We start from the raw sequence: 6,794 nt of genomic DNA, 5'->3' as shown, positions 1-6,794 counted from the left end.
TACAATTTGATATAACAGATTATTAATTTGATATAACAAATTATCAATTTGATATAACAAATTATCAATTTGATATAACAAATTATCAAATTAACGATATAAAAAGAAAATGTGAATTTCTCTACCAATAGTATGATTTTATTACAATAATGATGAATTAAAAGATTGCGCATAACCCAAACTGGCGTATTTCGTGTATTAATTGATTTTTCATCTGACGTCCAGTGACAAATATCTAATGCATTTTTGAAACTCAGTTAACAGGTTGTATGTTTCTATAACCAACCCTCCTCTCCCTTTTTTTGAGACATTTTTCATGAATAGATTCTCAATTTTGTATATGGGACCTTGTGTCTTAGAACGGACACATATATAAGAGAGAAAAGGGGTCCTATTTGATCAATTGATATTGCATATTTGCAAGTCAATGCGAAACGAAGAGTTCTATTGAGATATTGGAGTTTCTAGGAACATTGGAACATGCAAGGATAAAAAAATGCGTTTCCTTCTTAAAAAAGCCTGGCATTTTGCTTTAATTATTTTAATAGGAACATGAAACGACTTATTAAACATCATTCAATTCATCACTGCTTTAATATACTTGTCTTCCATACATTTGTTTTTAACATATATTTTTTATTTGGAAATGTTTTATTTAAAATAAAGAAACATGCGTTAGATTTTGAATGATTGTGGACCATCAATTTTCGTTAAAAAAAACACCACACATGTATAATCGATCTGAGCACTTTAATAATGTTGTATATATAGGTTAAGGATTTCAGATCATGAGTAATACAAAAAAAAAACATTTAGGCCTTTATGTTTTCCCCCTTTATATCAAATAGAGAAGGGGAAAACCCCAATCCATGCATAAGTAATTTGACATATCAAGTTTCTTTTTTTGTTATATCAAAATCATACATTGTTATATCAAATTGATAACTTGTTATATCAAATAATTATAATCTGTTATATCAAATTGGTAATATGCTATATCAAATTGACAATCTGTTATATCAAAATTGACAAATTGAATCTATTATATCAAATAAATACATTGTTATATAAAATTAATAATTTGTTATATAAAATTAATAATTTGTTATATAAAATTAATAATTTGTTATATTAAATTGTAAAAAGTAAATTAGCATGGCCCTAAAAGGCTTTCGTACTAAACCTTTCACTTGATTCACAGTTGCATCAAATTCCATCACATATACAACGATGCGTGAACAAAACAGACATAATTGGTAAAATTGTCAAATATTGGGTACAGTAGTCATTACTGTGTCCCAATATCAATTAGAACAAAAACAAACAATATTCTATAACAAAGAAGCACAAAAAGCTTCTATCAAATTTAACGACCACATAATCATTCATTGCTTACTTTAAATGTATTTTAAATCAACCCATAAAGGATTGAAATATTTGAAGTCCTGTGACTGCATTCACATCAAATCTAGTAGAGTCGCGTGTTAGATGCCAGAATGTGAACGACACATAGGAATAAATATAAAAATAATTTTGACGTTCAAAGTATTTTCAAAATTATAATTTCACATGGAAAATTGTGGTATACAGGGTTGAAAAATCAAAAGTTTTGTAAAAACTAATTTCAAGAAAAAACCGAGATTTAAAATTATACAGAAGTTCTTTAGAATTTTTAAGAATCTACATATGGTTAATAACACTACGCGAGTAAAAATAATTTTGTCGTTCAAAGTATTTTCAAAATTGTAATAGAACAATAACATAATGGCATTGTAATAGAACAATAACATAATTGAAGGATCTTCCAAAAGAACAGAGCCACGTCATATGTACCAAAGAAACATAAAAAGTCACACGTACAAAACACACCAGAAAAAATGAAAGATAATACAAAAAACACATAGACGGGGATGTATAAGTACCGAGCCACGTCAAATGGATATCACAGAAAACAGACCAAACAATATAAATAATATTACTAATAGAACAAAGACAAATAAAAGAACAATATAAAAACACGTTATTAGGATGATAAACAACGTCAGTACTCAGAATCTATTCATCAAGACCATCATATATTATTTGTAAAGTTGATACGGAATATTTATCAACAAGGTCTTGGTACCTTCCGAAGAACTTTAAAAAAAAAGGATGAGACGTTCTTTGACATACCCCTGGTTCATCAACTTTCTGCTCAGACACTGGTGACGTTTTACAAAGTCTGAGTAGGAGCTGCTTGAGCTCTTGAATATCGAATAAGTTGGGAAATGTATATCCCATAAGCAGGTTAAGTTGGTATATTACCAAGGTGGGAGAAATTGATAATTTCAAAATTAAAATCGTCTCGTTTGTCAATAAATTCTGGTACTGAGATGACTGTGTATGCCAAATTCAAGGTATAAGTCTAAAAATGAGGTGGAGGAAGTCGTGTCTGTTGTTTCTAGTTCTGGGGGATATATTAATGAAACCCAATCAGAAAGTTCGGATTGTTAATGGAAAAAACATCATCAATATATCTGAAATTAAATAATCTAGCTTCTTTGATCTTCTTGTTTTTGACAAGTGTCTGAAGGCTGGTCCATGAAAGCAAAAACATTTATTTCCAATGGAGTCCGTATAGACTTGAAAAAAACATTTTTTTTAAGTATTCTGGACATTTGTTGTGAAAAACATTAAATACATGATTCAGACTAACTTGTTTCAACTGTGTTAGAAACATTCAATTAAATCATGTATACTTTAAAGCATCGAATTCAAAAGTTGAAAAACTGTGTAAATGATCGACCAAAAAAGTCCGTATGCAAACTATTGGAAAATCATTATATTTTCCAATCATGAATGTCGTCGTAAGCTGCCGTGGTCACGTTTTTCAAAATTTTGTGATTTCTAAGGGTACCCAAAGATACCTAATCATACAGGCCATCTTCAACACGAAAAATAAAATTAATTATTGCTTTCTGTTTTATTTGTTTAAATGACACTCATCATTTAGGTTAAAAATTAAACTTATCATATTACGAAAACTGAAAAGATTTATAACGTTTAAGTATAAGTTTTTTAGAATTTTAGTAAGACTATTTTTTTTAGCTAAAATTTTCCTCATTTTGAACGAAAGAAAATTCTGATTACATCAATAAGACATGGTTCATATGTGTGCCAAATATCTTTCGTGTAATGTTATTAAATCGGTGAGAAGAAAATAGCAATTTAAAACACAAATTTACTGATTATTCTGTCTTGATTCAAACACGCCTTTTCTCGTGCCGTTAATCGTTTTGTAGCTTATAAAAAAGAAGATGTGGTATGATTGCCAATGAGACAACTATCCACAAAAGACCAAAATAACACAGACATTAACAACTATAGGTCACCGTACGGCCTTCAAATATGAACAAAGCCCATACCGCATAGTGAGCTATAAAAGGCCCCGATAAGACAATGTAAAACAATTCAAACGAGAAAACTAACGGTCTTATTTATGTAAAAAAATGAACGAAAAACAAATATGTAACACTATCAGGTCATTAACTAGGACAATTGTCACTAACTTCATTTCTCTTTTTCGCTTGTTGTATGGTCGATTTGTATGTTTTGGATAGTCCAGTTAGTTTGAAGATCGATGTTTTGTTTTATGAAATATATTTTTTTGTTGGTTTTTTAACTTTTATTGTTTTTTTAATTGATAGTTTTGATATAATTATAACAAACAAATCAAATCCTTCGGTCACGTTTCAGACCCGGAATATGGCACACATTCACAGTCCTGTTAAACTTATCACCAAGCCCTAATCGAAGTAGGAATGAATTCAATGGGATAAGTGTGTTGTATGTCAGGTTCTTCTACTGAGTTATTGCCTATTAATATGCGAAGAATTAGGAGAAACAAAAGCTTTATCGAGGCTATGGGAGCACGGAAAGATCATGTATATTTTAGTATATTGCATGATGCTTCAGACCTAGACCATCTACGAACTGATGATTACAAAATATTGTACCATGATTCTTGCTATAAATCTTACACTAGCAGACACAACTGCAGTTATTTTAAAGCTAAATCAAGTTCTTATTTGTCTGTAAAAGTGTTTCAGGTCATAAATAGAAGGTTACTGACTGGAAAATATTTCTTTGAGTCAGTGAGAATTAGCTGGCCTTACTTAGATTTCTTGGCAAATCGATTGTTCAGCATCATGGTAGATCAACAGCTACTATGATACATAAGGAAGACATTTATCTAGCTAGCACTTCAAGGACCATACATTTGCTCAGAAGGAGTATTCAGGTTTTAAGAATTATTTTGTACGCCCGATGAAGTAGATACTCGCCTGAATTTACACGCTATTCACGTAGACTAAGAGTTCGGTGTGAAAGGAATCAAGGGTATGATAATGATAAAGTCACAAGATACAGATGTTCTGATCGTATGCGTTCATTACTCCCCCTCCATACAGCATACGCATGAGCTATGGTTTCAAACAGGCACTTTAACTTACACACAAGATTTGCGCGCTATATGCCTGTCTTCGAAATATACAAAAGTCTCGGGTTTGACACTTTGCCATCTGTGACATTCTACCAGCCGCACATGCTGTAACATGATGCGATACAACGTCATCCCTGTTTAGGATAAATAAGCGCACTGTTTTTTAGTCTCAAAGGACAACCCAGATGAAGGTCAAACCTATCTAATTGTGACATCGATGGATCTATAAATGCAGCTCGAGATCTTGGTTTTAGGTTGAATTATCTCAAGTCAAAACTCAAAATAGATCATTGTGACCTAAACAAAATCAGTGTAAAATTGGCTATAATTTAAAATTTCTCCCTGGTCAAACGTCCTTGTAAATTTACTTTTAAACAATGTGTAATAAGAGCTTCACTCTAGACATAAATTTGATGTCTTCCATGCATATAGCAAAACTACAAAACCTTAACATTCTGCTCTTCAGTTCGAATGGGTAAAGAAGAATGACTTGTTCCTGTCATCTACATCGGTGCTGTAACCCTCTCCCTTATTATATGTTCGGAATATTGTAAACATTATAGCCAATTGTTGCTTACTTAGTCATCTGTATATGCAGGATGGGGTGTTTTACCTGTTTCTAATAGACGTTTTGTTTTCATAACTTTAACCCCCCCCCCCCCCTTTTCTCCGTTTGCAGTTATTTTTACTTCTGTAAAGCAAAACTATACACAGAGCTTTATATTCAACCAAGTTTAAAGTTAATGTTACACAAATTTCAAAACAAATGATAATACATGTATATGCTCTTTCACACCAAATAACAGAAATTTGATATTTACCTATAGAAATTGACGAACACCTTACTATTGAAAGACGTGAAAACACATCTTGTTTTCGACAAATTATTAAAGTTAAGATCTAAATAAATATCTTTAGATCTTACTTGTATCGAATTGAATACAAAAATTTGAAATTTTTAAATTGAAATAGGTCAAGGTCATTGTTAATTAACAGCTGTTTGGAAATTTCAAATTTGCACCCTATATGAAAAAAAAGTCAATCTAAAGTCATTTTTGGCGATAAAAATATAGAATAAGTTCTAAATCTTGATACAAAAGATATTTTTATATAAATTAGTCGTTTTTATTTTGCTTCAAACGCATACACGTAGGAGAAACAAGCTATCTAAAAGTGACTGTGCATATTCCTTGAATTTTGGCTTTGACCTTTGACCTCGATTAAAAAAAAACGTGACCACCGGCACGGCAGACAACGACGACAACGCTATTTCAAAGAGGATTGTTCTCCTCTTTCCAATGATATAAAATATAGCCGCGTGTTATTCCGTTAAGGCAAATTGATAATATTCGTTGATTGGGCACCCTACTACTATTAAATGTTTAAACCCGCTGCATTTGTTTGCACAGGAGAACTGTCGTAAGTCAATCTGATGTTCAGTAGTTGTTGTTTGTTGATGTGGTTGATAAGTGTTACTCAGTTTTTTAATATATATTATTGTGGTTTTTTTTTCCATTTGAATGGTTTTACACTATATGTAAATTGAAAATCGTAAAATGAAAAAGCTTCATCTGACTCATGTTTAGACTTTACCTCGGATTTGACATAAGCGGTCAACTCAGTATCAGAATCTAAAACAAAAAAGACGATTTTACTTTTGAAACTATTTCCCCCAACTTTGCAGCAATATACCAACTTCACCTGCATATAGGATATACATTTCCTTATTCATTTGGTATTTAAGAGCTTGTAGATGCTACTTATAATGTATATCATATCACCATGCAGTGTCTGAGCAGCAAGTTGATGAACCAAGGTTATGTCAAAGAACGTCTCGTCTTTTTTTTTTTAATAAAAGTTCATTTAAAGATACCAAGACCTTGTTGATAAATATTTCGTATCAACTTCACAAATAATACACGATAGTCTTGAAGTAAAGATTCTAGCTACAGATGTTGTTCATCTTTGCAGCGTGCTATAGTGTTCTGTTCATTTGTCTTTGTATATTTTAACCATTACTGTTTATTCCAATTTTGGAAATATCTTTTTGGCGTGGATCGGTATTTAAACAATTAGCTATTGTGCTTTAGTCATTTTTTGTTTTCTTGTCTTTCATATTTTGTTTACGTGCTTTGTTTATCAGGCTTAAGGTTATAACACAATGGTGATTGCTGTTCCACATTTTTGACATTTAAACCTATTGTGTCTGTTTATTTTACCACACATTGTAGTAAATATAATGAAATTTTATTAAACTGTCATACAAGTGAGGCGTTAGATATAAAACCAGGTTGTATACAACATTTTCTACATA

This window comes from Mytilus galloprovincialis, chromosome 2, assembly GCF_965363235.1.
Source record: "Mytilus galloprovincialis chromosome 2, xbMytGall1.hap1.1, whole genome shotgun sequence".
Taxonomy (NCBI): domain Eukaryota; kingdom Metazoa; phylum Mollusca; class Bivalvia; order Mytilida; family Mytilidae; genus Mytilus; species Mytilus galloprovincialis.
The sequence above is the reverse complement of the archived record's forward strand: the minus strand, read 5'-3'. Positions refer to the sequence as shown.